Source organism: Vulpes vulpes, chromosome 7 (assembly GCF_048418805.1).
Source record: "Vulpes vulpes isolate BD-2025 chromosome 7, VulVul3, whole genome shotgun sequence".
Taxonomy (NCBI): domain Eukaryota; kingdom Metazoa; phylum Chordata; class Mammalia; order Carnivora; family Canidae; genus Vulpes; species Vulpes vulpes.
Genome location: NC_132786.1, coordinates 34,664,618 through 34,678,852, shown reverse-complemented (window position 1 = coordinate 34,678,852; position 14,235 = coordinate 34,664,618).

Genomic DNA, 14,235 nt, shown 5'->3' with positions numbered 1-14,235 from the left:
AATTTTATGCTCTCTTCCTTTTTAGTCACTTTCTAACAGGTATATAGTTTACCTGTTAATCTTATTTACTACTATTTTTCCACTGTTGGGCTATATGCCCCATGAAGGCAGGAAATTTTGTCTGTTTTATTCACTAATATATCTCTATCTCCTAGAACTCTGCCTGTCACATACTAAATATTTTCTAAATAATTAAATAAATGGATACATTTCCAAGGGTTTTCTTTAGTGGCCCTGATTTCAAAGTTTGCTCAGCTGATATAGCAGAGAAGAGCCTGCAGCATTTAGAGACAATTTTGAAATGGTCTTACAGTCTCTGATTAGCCTTATCTGTGCTCCAGACTTTAGTGTGCACTAATTCAGGGCTTCTCCCAGGCAAAGACGACTATCTTAATTACACTGGGCTCTGGGTCTCTGATGGGCTTCCTTGCCCTGCTCAGTCAGGGACAGTGAAGTCACTTCAGTATCTCTCCTCAAATTCCACCCGGGGCATCAGGAAACATCCCTCCCCGCAACCCCCCCCCCCCGCCCCGCTCCACACCCCCAGCCATGGAAGATGTCTGGATTAACTGCTGTGCCCAACTTTCCCAGGATACAAGACTTAATTAACAGATGCCTTTATTTCCAAATGTTCTTTTTCTGCCCAAGGATAAATTATGCCTTTGGGTTTTAAAACTGGCCAATGAAGCCCAAATCTTCCATGACTCCTTTTTCTCCCTCATCCACTGCATGTGTAACATGGAAATCATCAAGTGAGCATAAGCAGTACAGAACTCCCTGTGTCTGTGCTGGAAGCACACAAGGACTGGATTTTAGTTTTGGAAGAAAGAGTGAAAGGAACATGGGCGCTATGCTGGGGTCTCATTTCTCACTTACTCAGAAGCATGAGTGAACCTGGCAGATAGGCTAGGCTTCAAAGGGGGAAGGAAGCTTGCTGAGCTAACAGATTCAGAGTTCATCCAGAATTATCTGAGATGTTCATCCAGAATTATCTGAGATTGCATAGCTAAGGAGCAAGAACTTGAATTGTGATCACAGAGTACAGCTGTGATCAGAGCCAGGAAAACAGTGTCAAGTTTCAAGTTGTTGGCTTGAAGATGTAAATGGAAGAACAAGGAGAGGTCAGATGGGTAATGCAACAAAGAAGCAAAACGTTAGTGCAGGCAATTCCTGAGAACATGAATGATGAGAGGATGCTCAGGACCTGCTTTTATGAATACTAGCATTAGGGCAGCTCTTTTACTAATGAGAGAAATCAGCAATCCCTTCTGGAATTCAGTGGGAAGAATGCCACTCTTCCTGAAAAGCCATTATATCAACAACTGAAATCCAGAAGCACAGTAACTGCCTTTAGGGTATACAGAGAGTGCAGGTCAATAAAATACCTTTGGAGGAGGCTGAATGACTGCTTGTGAGAAAAAGACATATTTTATTTCCTCCATTAGGCAGGTTATCAAAAATTCTCACTCCACCTCTAAAAACTGGGGGAATTTGTTGGCTAAAGTATTTTGCACAAGGAACCAAAGTAACATTCAGTCAAAAGCATCAGTGGTACTGATGGAGTGTATCAGTGACTTGAGCTGTGGGATTAAATTTTCACCCAATGCCCAACAATTAATTGTGTGATCCATGCTTTCAATTTGCCAGAGAGCACCTTTGTCCGGTACCTTGGCAATTGCTTTAGGCTTATTCTTGGCCTGTAGGGTGGCCTTGATATTTATAACTCTTTGGATTTGGTAAAAATAGCATCCAGGGGCCCACGGAGGACATAGGGGAATACTTATTCAAGGTGACCTGAGTAAACATAGCACATGGGATAATGTAAATAGGATTTGAGTATAGAGTCAAGATTGTAATAACAAGGATAATGGTCAACACAGCAGTCTTGGTTCAGACTGTGTATGTGAAATTTCTGGCTCAATCACTTAGTTACTACTTGACTTTGGTCAAGTCACAATTATTATTATAGCCATGAAAAGAGTCCAAGCTTCAAGTGTAAATTCAACATGGAAAATAGGCAAATGAGGAACATGTTCAGAGGCCAATAGTACTGGGAGATGCTTAAGATATGGTATAATACTTAATGCTAAGCTAAACTCAGGAGATTCAGGGCTGATGTTTTCATTTATACGTGATACTAGTTCTGTGTCACCAGACCAGATATTGTAGCTTAATGGTTCCAGAAAGAACTGTATATAAAGAAGAGTTAAGTGTGTCCAGCTGATAATATGTATAAATATTTATAGATCATTTGCATATGTTCTAGGACCTATACTAAACTAATTACATCAATTCTATGAGATAGGTACTATTCTCATTTTATGAATGACCAATGTTTAAAATGTTAAGTAGCATGTCCAAAGGCTACAGCTAGCTGTGAAAGAACTGGGGAAAAAAAACACATATTGTCTGACTCAAAAGTCCACGTTCATACCACATCACTACATGGCCCAGAAAGAAAGGCAAGCTATGGTTGTTAAAATTTGGTCAGAAATGTCTCATGTGTTTTATTGCTGAGAAAAGATGATTAAGACATGGGCTATGTGTCCCAAATGTCTATCACCCTCTTCCTATAAATCAATCAGAAATGACGGCATTATTTGTTAGATCATTAATGAAAGTAAGCTCATTTCATTCTCTATGTTTCTCACTAAAGAAGTTATATTTATAGTATTCATTTTTAACAATCATTATTTCTTTTTTAAGGTTTTTATTTAATTCTATTTAGTAAACGTACAATGTAATATTAGTTTCAGGTGTACAATATGCTGATTCGACACTTCGATATATCACCTGGTGCTCATCACAATTGCTCTCTTTGATCCCCATCACCTATTTAACACATTCCCCATTCACCTCCCCTCCAGGAACCCTCAGTTCTTTATAGTTAAGAGTCCATTTCTTGGTTTGCCTCCCTCTTTTTTTCTTCCCTTTGCTCATTTATTTTGTTCCTTAAATTCCACATATGAGGGATCCCTGGGTGGCGCAGCGGTTTGGCGCCTGCCTTTGGCCCAGGGCGCGATCCTGGAGACCCAGGATCGAATCCCACATCAGGCTCCCAGTGGATGGAGCCTGCTTCTCCCTCTGCCTATGTCTCTGCCTCTCTCTCTCTCTCTCTCTCTCTCTCTCTCTCTGTGACTATCATAAAATTAAAAAAAAAAAAATAAATTCCACATATGAATAAAATCATATGGTGTTTGTCTTTCTCTGACTGACTTATTTCACTTAGCATAATAATCTTTAACTCCTATAAATACCCCATAGCTACTGTAAACATCAGGGTGCATTTATCCCTTTGAATTAATATTTTTGTATTCTTTAGTAAATGCCTAGAAGTTAAATTGCTAGTAATTCTATTTTTAACTTTTTGAAGAATCTCTTTCCACAGTAGCTGCACCAGTTTGCATTTCTACCAACAGTGCAGAGGGTTCTCCTTTCTCCACATCCTTGCCAATACCTGCTGTTTGTTGTGTTGTTGATTTTGGCCATTCTAACAGGTGTGAGATGATATATCTTTATAGTTTTGATTTGTATTTCCATGATCATCAATGATGGTGAACATCTTTTCATGTATCTGTTGGCCATCTGAATGTCTTCTTTAGAGAAATGTCTATTCATATTTTCTGCCCATTTTTAATTGGATTATTCCTCTTTCGGTAGTTGAGTTTTCTAAGTTCTTTATATATTTTGGATACTAATCCTTCATTAGATATATTATTTGCAACTATCTTCTCCCACTCTGTCGGTTGCTTTATAGTTTTGTTGATCATTTCTTTTCCTGTACAGAAGCTTTTTATTTTGATTAAGTCCCAATAGTTTAGTTTTGCTTTTGTTTCCCTTGCCTCAGGAGACATTTCTACAAGAAGTTGCTGGTATCAAAGAGGTTACTGTCTGTATTCGCTAGGATTTTTATAGTTTCAGGTCCCACATCTAGGTCTTCAATCCATTCTGAATTTATTTTTGTGTTTGGTATAAGAAAGTGGTCTAACATCATTCTTTTGCATGCTGCTCTCCAGTTTTCCCAACACTATTTGTTGAAGACACCTTTTCTCATTGCATATTTTTTCCTGCTTTGTTGAAAATTAATTGAACAAATAATTGTGGATTCATTTCTGGGTTTTCTATTCTGTCTTATTGGACTATGTCTTTTTTTGTGCCAGTACCATACTGTTTTGATCACTACAGGTTTGTAATATACTTGAAGTCTGGGATTGTGACTCTGGCTTGGCTTTGCTTTTTAAGTTTGCTTTGGTGATTCTGGATCTTTTGTGGTTCCATACAAATTTTAGGATTGTTTGTTCTACCTCTGTGAAAAATGCTATTGGTATTTTGATAGGGATTGCATTAAATATGTAGATTGCTTTGGAGAGTATAGACATTTTAACAATGTTTGTTCTTCCAATCCATGAATATGGAGTGTCTTTTCATTTTTTTGTGTCCTCCTCAATTTCTTTCATCAGTATTTTATAGTTATCAGAGCACAGGCTTTCACCTCTTTGGTTAGGTTTCTTGATTTTGGTGCAGTTGTAAATGGTATTGATTCCTTAATTTCTCTTTCTGCTGCTTCATTTTTGGTATATAGAAGTGCAACAGATCTGTATGTTGACTTTTTAATCTCAGAACTTTACTGAATTCATTTATCAATTCAAGCAGACTTTTAGGTAGAGTCTTTGGGTTTATACAGTCTGCAAAAAATGAAAGTTTTACTTCTTCCTTGCCAAATTGGATGCCTTTTATTTCTTTTTGTGGTCTGGTTACTGAAGCCAGGACTTCTAGTACTGTGTTCAATGACAGTGGTGAGAGTGGACATCCCTGTCTTGTTCCTGACCATAGAGGAAAAGCTCTTAGTTTTTCCTTGTTGAGTATGATATTAGTTGTGAATTTTTCATGTATGACCTTCACTATGTTGAGATATGTTCTATCTAATCTACTTTGTTGATTTTTCTCATGAATGGATATAGTATTGTCAAATGCTTTTTCTGCATCTATTGAAATATCATATGTTTTATATCCTTTCTTTTATAACATAGTGTATCACATTGATTGACTTGAAAATATTAAACCACCCCTTGCAACCTAAAAATAACCCAAGAATAAATCCCACTTGATCATTGTTTATTTTTTTTTTTTTAATGTATTGTTGGATTCAACCCAGGGGTAGGACAGCATGGAAACAGTGATCTATAAAACACCTCAGGCACAATGTGCAGAGATTATTGGCTCTTCTCAGAGCAGGTCTCTTTGAGAGGCAGCATTCACAGAGATGCCTCTAGGGGAACAAAGGAGCTGGCCTCGAGCCATATCCTTCCCATACACCTCAGCTTGAACACAGAGCCACCTGCTGGAAGCAACACTGGGTTGATCCTGGATAACCAACTTACAGACACCAAGCCCCAACCCCCTGTGCTCTCTTAGGACTGTCCTTCTCAGTCAAGCTTGCCCTAGACCTAGTGCAGTGGGCCCTCTCCCTTCCCCAGAAGACCAGCACAAACCTTTGCCTGCAGCACATATCAAAAGCCTGGAGTTTTAAAGGTCAGCAGGCTTGGCTTGGATAAAGCCCAGAGGTCACCACACTGCTCCTAGAGTGAAGGCAGCCAAAAAACCTGGGTGGGGACAGAAAGTAGAAACAGCTACCTGAAAGGTGCCTGGGGTACATAGGGAGGAAATTATACACTATTGTTGGAGTGCTTCCTTAAGAGGCAGTGTTCATGGAAACTTCTCTCTGGGAACCAAGGAGCTGGCTGGCACCATTTCCCTCCCCACTTCAGCATAAACACAGTGCCACCTGAGGAAAGCAGCCCAGCATGGACACTGGCTGCCTAACTTCCTTATGCCATGCCCCACATCCCTATGTTCTGGTGAGATTGCCCTTCTCCATCAAATTTGCCTCAGTCCCAGTGCAGTGGACCACTTCCCCAGAAGACCAGCACAAAACCCTGTCCATAACATATCTCCTGACCAGAGACTTCTTCAGGGCCTCAGTTTTGATGTAAGTGATGTCAGGTCTCATTTCATGAGCAGACCAGAGCACACCTAATTAAAACTTGCCAGGGACCAAACACTGCTTGTAGCAGGGAAGGAGAGCCTCTGCAGATGATTGGTCTGAAGGATAGAACAGCTAAAACATAACAGAAGAGCATACACAGTACACACTGGAGTCATTCCCTGAAGCACCAGGCCCTTGGCACTACAGGACCTCTTCTTCATAAAGCCATTACTTTCAGGAGCAGGAGACATAAATAGCTTTTCTAACACAGAGGAGGAGGCAGAGACTTAAACAGAATGCCAAGATGGGTGGCTTTACCCCAGTGAAAGAAGATTATGCCATGGCCATAGATCTAAATGAAACAGATATAAATAGCATGCCTGATGGAGAATTTAAAGCAATAATCATAAGGATGCTCACTGGCCTCGAGAAGAGAAGACATCAGTGAGACCTTTACCAGAGAGCCAAAAGAGTTAAAAAAAGAATCAGAGATGAAAAATGCAAAATAAAAAAAGGGGGGTGGTGTGGGGGAGACTGGAAACAGGCTTAATGCAATGAACAGCAGACTGGAAAAAGGAGAGGAATAAATTAGTGACCTAAAAGACAAAATAATGGAAAATAATGAAGTTGGACAAAAGAGACAAGGAAGAATTATGCAACACAAGAATAGACTTAGAGAACTCAGTGACTCCAACAAACATAATAACATTTGTATTTTAGGAGTCCCAGAAGAAGAGAGAAAATGGGGACAGAAAATTTATTTCAAGAAATAAATGCTGAAAACTTCCCTAATCTGGGGAAAGAAACAAACCTCCAGATCCGGAAGACACAGAGAACTTCCATCCAGATCAACAAAAGCCAGCCAACATAAAGATATATCATAATTAAGTTTGCAAAATATAGTGATAAAGAAAAATCTTAAAAGCAGCAAAGGGAGACCAAATCTTATTAGGGAAAATCCAAAAGGCTAGTTGGATCTCAACAGAAACTTGACAAGTCAGAAGAAAGTAGCAAGATATATTCAAAGTGCTGAACAGAAAAATCTGCAGTGTAGAGTACCCTAACTGACAAGGCTTTCATTCAGAATAGAGGAAGAGATGAGGAGTTTCCTAGACAAACCAAAACTAAAGGAGCTTGTGACCACTAAACCAGCCCTGCAAGAAATATTAAAGGGAACTCTGAGTGGAAAGGAGAGACCAAAAGTGGCAAAGACAAGAAAGGATCAGAGAAACTAGGAATGATGAAACAAGAAATAAAGTGGCAATAAATACATATCTATCAGTAATTACTTTGAATGTAAATGGACTAAACACTCCAATTAAAAGACATAGGGTGTCATAGTGGATAGAAATAAATGAGACCTGTCTATATGCTGCCTACAAGAGATTCATTTTACACTTGATCTTAGCCAAAAGGCCGAGAAGAGATCAAGACTCATTTTAGACCTTAAGGTATCTGCAGATTAGAAGTGAGGGTGGAGAAACATTTATCAGATAAATGGATGTGAAAAGAAAGCCAGATTAGCAATACTTATATGGGACAAACTGGATTTAAAACAAAGACTGTAACCAGAGACAAAGAAGAGCATTATATAATCATGAGGGTGACAATCCAACAAGAAGATATAACAACTGTCTATCATCATTTGTACTAATTTAACAAGGATTTAGTTGTTAATACATTGAAACAGCATATAGCCAGGATTATAAGGGCCTAAAGCTTAAAGTTTTGCATTGAAGAATCAGTCCGTAACCTAAAAGAGCAAAATCACAGAGAACATATCCTAGAAAAAGCAACAAAACGGGAGTATCAGAAACAATAACTCTGACAAGACCTTCCTCTGTAAGTTGTTAAACCAAAGGCTTCACTGATTTAACATTTAATTTGGGATAAACCTAAAGTCTCATTCATGCTTCACCTTGGATCTTTAAATTTGTGAGTCCTATGGCATGCTCCAAATGCAGGAAAACAAGGCTTCTGCTCAAGAGTCACCATTTAGTAGTAGGAGAAAAAGAGAAAATAAAACTGGCTGGCCAGATCAAGCTCTTCAACAAAAGCTTATGCCAATTACATGCCCATTGAATGATTAAGAGCATGAGCTTTGATATCAAATGCACTTCATGATTTTTCTAAAAAGTTCCTGGAGATTATGGAGGGTCCTAAATATTTTTAATATAGCATGTATAATTTTACAGCCACTGGAACATTTCTTCTCTACAACGTACACATTTACTAAACCACACACTCACACACACACACACACACACACACACACATCTTTATAATAACTCTCAATACTATCCTCTTACTACTGTTATGTTGTTGACTTAAAGAGTTGCTACACCTTCGAATAATTTACTGGGCATTTCATTTTCACCAAGCCTTTTTGGAAGTAGGTTAACAGTTATATTTTCAGTGAATCTGATGCACTTCTAAAATGTGGTGTTCATCTTTATCCACAGAGTCACTTAAGTATTTAAACAAATATTTGGTCTCTTCAAAAATGAGGTAGACAAATTGACAGCTGAACCCCTTAGCTGTTTGTCAGATAGAAGTCTGGCTGGGCTGTGGAGAGACATCATACCCCCTCACCCTGCAGTCTTTCTCCAACATTACCAGCTCTCTGCACCTCCTTATAAAGTCTCCATTTTGGGAACTTGCCCTTTCTTCCACACTGTCTTTGTTTATCCTCAACTTTCAACTCTAACTCATGGGTTTAATTCTTAATTGCCTATTTTTTTTAGACTTACTCTCTAGAATCAAGCAGTTTTCTGGATAACATCTATTTCTCTCTTATACTTATCTTATAAATTAATTTCATTCATTTTTTTCAAACCTAAGCTTATGTAGTACTCTCCTTTATCCCACCATCCACTTATTTCCTTCTCAGAATTGATTTCTATAGAGTGTATTTTTGATTTCCATCCCAGCCACAGTCCCAACCTTATCACTTGGCTGCATGTTTTCTCTAAGAACAAATTCACTCTAGAAGAGACCACCTTATGCTTGTATATATCATATGTACATATGGTAGGTACTGCTGCAGGCATATGTATTCATACTAAAGCCTGCTAAAGCATTATAATGCACTAATACTCCTAAAGAATTTTATCTTTTAATCAGTAATCCCATATTCTGCAAATCAGAGAAACCACTTTCTGGTTCCAACTATAGGACAGCAAACTTCCATAAACAGCAGCAACCTCTTCTACTTATATTCATTTCACTCACTCAACAAACATCTATGAAACACTAATTATGAGTCTAGTTTTTTGAGATGCTATTACTTTTGCGATATGTCTGGACAATGAGCAGCTCTTTCCCTGGTGTTAGGGGTTTATGGCATACTTTTATAAAAGAAGCTGAGAAACAATACAAGCATTTCAAAATACTCTAATTTACCAAAATTTGAATCACCTATGCTCCACAAATATTATTGTGCTTTCTGAGATTCTCCTCAGATCAGATTCTCTTCTCTTTCTCTTTTTTTCCCCTCCGAGAATAGGTTTTATATTGCTAACTAATATCCTGGGCATTCTTCATTAGAAGAACTATAGTAGGGTACCTGGGTGGTGTAGTCAGTTAAGCATCCAAATCTTGATTTTGGCTCAGGTCCTGATCTCAGGGTAGTGAGATCAAGCCCCATTGGATTCTATGCTTAGTACAGAGTCTGCTTGAGATTTTCTCTCCCTCTCCATCTGTCCCTCCTGCTCATGTTCTCCCTCTCTCTTCCTCTCTCTCACTCAAGATAAATAAATCTTAAAAGAACTGCTGTGACTGATTGAAATCGAAAACTCTTTAATGTCATTAACACTTTTAGTTTGATAAGCTAAATCATAGATCATGACTTTTGTTTTTAGTTAAAATATAAGGTTGCAGTAAAAATCATACATTCTAGCTGTGCTGGACTCAAATATCGGTTCCACCATTTGCTACTTGTATGACTCTCAATTTTCTCATTTATAAAATAGGGGAAATAGTCATACCTCCCAATAGGTAGTTATGAGGAATGAATGAGTTCCCATATGTAAAGTGTTTTGCACAATGACTCACAAAGGAAGCGCTATATGTGTTTACTATTATTATTATTAAAGAGTATGCTGAAGAGTACATTTCCAAAGAAATCCCTCAGTGACCACTATTATCAAATTGGAGGTCCGTTTTTTCATGAAAAAATATAAGCCTGAAGATATGACAAAAAGACATTTTAAAATTCAGCAAAGCTTTTGAAATTACATGTGTAAAGGAAAAAGAGAATGATAATTTTTCTGATGAAGGATTAAAACAATACTCAAATCAAGTCATTGAATATGAATGAGAAAGTAGCCGGGATTGTTTTTCTGCCTGATAAACAAGACTAGAAGGGAAAAAAAAAAGATAGAATAACTTATCACAGCTCTACATACTGAGAAGTAGCTTAGAATCCATTACATGCCCTGCCTGATATCCCTCAGCAGAATCGGGGCACTCTGATGATTTCAGTTCTGCATCCTAGCAATATCTAGAAATAAGCAAAGTGGTCTGGCTGAAGGGAAAGACAGAAATGGCAACTTTACCAAGGTAAAGTTTCAACAGTTAAATATCAAAGGGAACACAATCAAAAACAAGGGAGGGGCACCTGGGTAGCTTAATCGAGTAAGTGTCTGATTCTTGATTTCAGCTCAGGTCTTGATCTCAGTCTTGAATTCAAGCTTTGTGTTGGGCTCCATGCTGAGTATGAAGTCTACTCAACAATAAATAAAGAAATAAAGAAAGAAAAGCAATTTAAAGAAAGTGATTTATTTCTTTCAAGACTCTTCCAGTGTCTTGGCAGAATCAGAAGCCTTTGATGAGACTAATAACACAAGGATTTTCTCTTATCTGTTTTGCATATTTTTCTACATTATGGTTGCTCTTTTATGTTAGAGTATTGATTGTGCTGAACTATTGTTGCAAAAATATGTCTTCCCTCTAACAGACAAGAGCAAGGACTGCTGGCTTTCTCTTTAAGTCCAGCTAATGCTGGCAACCACTTAACTTTTTGTGATTACATGAACCCTAAGATGGGACTCTAAAAATTCATTTCCTACCTGTTTATTTTTGCCATTATTTCCTCTAATTAGTAAGGCATGGAAGTCTTTAACTGAGATGACTAAGTGATTTAATTTTTTTTCCTGATGGAAGTGTTGTCTCTGAGAAAGAGAGTATGAGAGGGCATGAATGTGTATACGTAGGTGAGGATTAGGTGCCATGGAGGGAGGAGTGAGTACTGCAAAGGTCTTGGGCTTCTGGAGAAACACATTCTAGTCTTTCATATTAACTATACCAGTGGTGTGATGAGGCCAGTGCCTTGTAGCTCTCGCAAGTTGATTATGAACATCTCTTCCCAGTTCAACATGCATCCTAGAAATATCATGGTGGTGCTTTGAAATTGTGAGGGTATTTACACCATGGAAACTGGCATATGCAACTAATCAGGTCTTTTTTTTTTTTCTTTTGCCACAAATGCCAGCTGTTCAAAATTTATCATCATTCACTGACTATGACTGGTCATAGTAACATGTCTATAAACTGATATGAGCACTGTAACCTGGGTTAGTTTATTCTGAAGGAACGTAATCAGGGAGGGTAAATATTGCGTGGGTCACAGGTTGTTTAGAAATGACAGTATGTACTATTGCTTTGAAGGGCAGATTGCCGTTTTATATTCCCCCCAAGCCCTATATTTTCCTCTATTAACTGTCTTATGTGAACATAATCTATTACCTATGCTCATCTTGTCCATGACATAGTGAGTTCCTTAGAGTTAGAATGATACATGGTTTCTCTTCATTTATTTAGTGTTTAGTTGTGTCTGACAGAGTCCTGATGGTTTCTAGACTTGCTACTTTCTGGATTGCTTCACCTCTAACAGAGTGGAAATATCATGTGCTCCAACAATGTCTTGAGATTATTCTGAGAATCAAATGATAGAATGTCAGTGTCAGCCACTCTCTTAGATAGAGGACTCACCTATAATATTTAAAACTGTGCAGCAAATATTGAGCATGATATGCATATTTGTATTTATTAGATGCAATTTGGAGACAGTGTAATAAATTAGAGGGATCTTCTTCAAAATAATTTGCCACTGCTTAACAATATAACCTTTACGAAATTAAGAAAATCATATAACCATTTTGAGCCTGTTTCTACATTGTTATAAATATCTAAAAACCTAGCTTACAGGGTCAACATGAGAATTACAATGAGATACCATACAGGAAGCTTCTAACCAAAACCATTGCTGGCATGTAGTAGATGTCTGACAAATACTAACTCCCTTCCCTGATCTCCTATGTGATAGAAGCATTGTATAAACTGCCTAATGCTGTGAATCTTGGTCACCTCAATCATAACGATCATCCTTGTCATCACAATTGCAATTTCACTGGACAAGAAAGAAGCTTTGCAAAGTGATGGCCTTTCCATATATCAATAACTAATCCCTCAGCAAACCTCCAAATCCAACCCACTTTAGGAGTATATATGTTCTATAAAGAAGAAACAAAATTCTAGTCAATTAATTACCACTATCAACATACCAGTAGATGAATGTTTTTCAGAGAAAGCCTTTGGGAAGTTTTAGGTGGAGCATAACTTAATTGTTATAGGCCTGTTCAAAGTCCCCGTGCCATTCACTCTTTGTCAACATTTAGCATAATGTGATGCTCGTAGTCAGAGGCTGTTTCCATTAAGTAAGTTTGTGCATGCATAGAGGATGCCTTCTTAAAACAGCTGGGACAGCAACCTGTGTGCACTTGAGTGATGGATTGGTTTTCTCCTTATGGGCCCAATTTGTGAATTGAGTCAAGTGAAGCCCAGGGCTCTCATCTTTTCAAAACAAGTATATTAGATAAGACTGGAGCAGAGGAAGAGCAGCTTTGGCAGACATCTCTATTAGCAACCACGTTCTGGTCTTTGCTTTACTTATGGACATATCCACCCCAAATCATCTAACTACACCATTTCAAAATATGCATATGGAATTAGGACAGATGACTGATATCTCTTTGATGTGTACTTCCTAGATCTCAGTGACAACTTGCTTTAAACCTCAGAAGTAGGAAAGAGAACATGTTACATGCCATAATCTAGATAAAGAGAGACAACAGGTGACATCACCCACTAAGTTTCTTTTATTTTTTAAGATTTTATTTATTTATTCATGAGAGACACAGAGAGAAAGAGAGAGAGAGAGAGAGACAGAGAGAGAGAGAGAGAGAGACAGAGAGACAGAGACAGAGGCAGAGACACAGGCAGGGGGAAAAGCAGGCTCCATGCAGGGAGCCCGATGTGGGACTCAATCCCGGGACTCCAGGATCATGCCCTGGGCCCAAGGCAGGCAGACGCTTAACTGCTGAGCCACCCAGGTGTCCCAACATTACTACGTTTCATGATAAATATTGATAGAATCACTCAGATCACATGATTATAAATGAATTTCTACCAATTGAAAACAAGCACCACTTTCTCAGTTTGGAGAAAGCCGGTGTTGTTCTCCTGCTCTTTCGGCACCAACCAGAGTTTACTTCGGAAGTATCTTAATTCTTGCTTACAAATTCTTAGATTCATCCCTGCTTCTCTGGGCCTCCCAGGCCCTCCAGGATATAATAATCTGTGTACATATCAGTCCTTTACTTCAGATTTTAACCTCTTCTAGACGAGGAGCTGAAAGGGTTTTATCTTTCTACTTTCTGAACCAAGCATGGTCATTGGTGCACAGCAAACACTCAACAATTTTCATTAGTTCACTCCTCTTAAATTTAAATTTAAAAAGAAGGGTCAAGGGAAAAGGTGACACCCAATAGCAATTGTGCACAAATCTTATCCAATCAGGTGAATGAAGCCGTGATTGCTTGTATCTGTAATTTCTTCAAGTCGATAGTCACCTCCCAGGGCACCTCTGGGCTAATTAGATTAACTGTTACTGTCAAGGCTATCTAATTGCTTGTACTAAAGAAAGCAAATTGCAGACAGTAGATATCAATGTAAAATCAAACAGAAAACAGGTGTTTGCTAATTAAAACTGAGATTTTAATGAATGACCCGTGTGGTTTTGGTGAATAAATACCGCTCCCAACATCTGCTTCATAATTAGACTCCTCTCTCCCTCTCTCTTTTTCTGTCTCTCTCCCTCTCCTTCTTCCACCCACTTTGCCGACACCACAGTAAATAACTGTGAAATGACAAATTTTTTAAAAGTCCCCAAATCTTTACTCTTTGCAAAG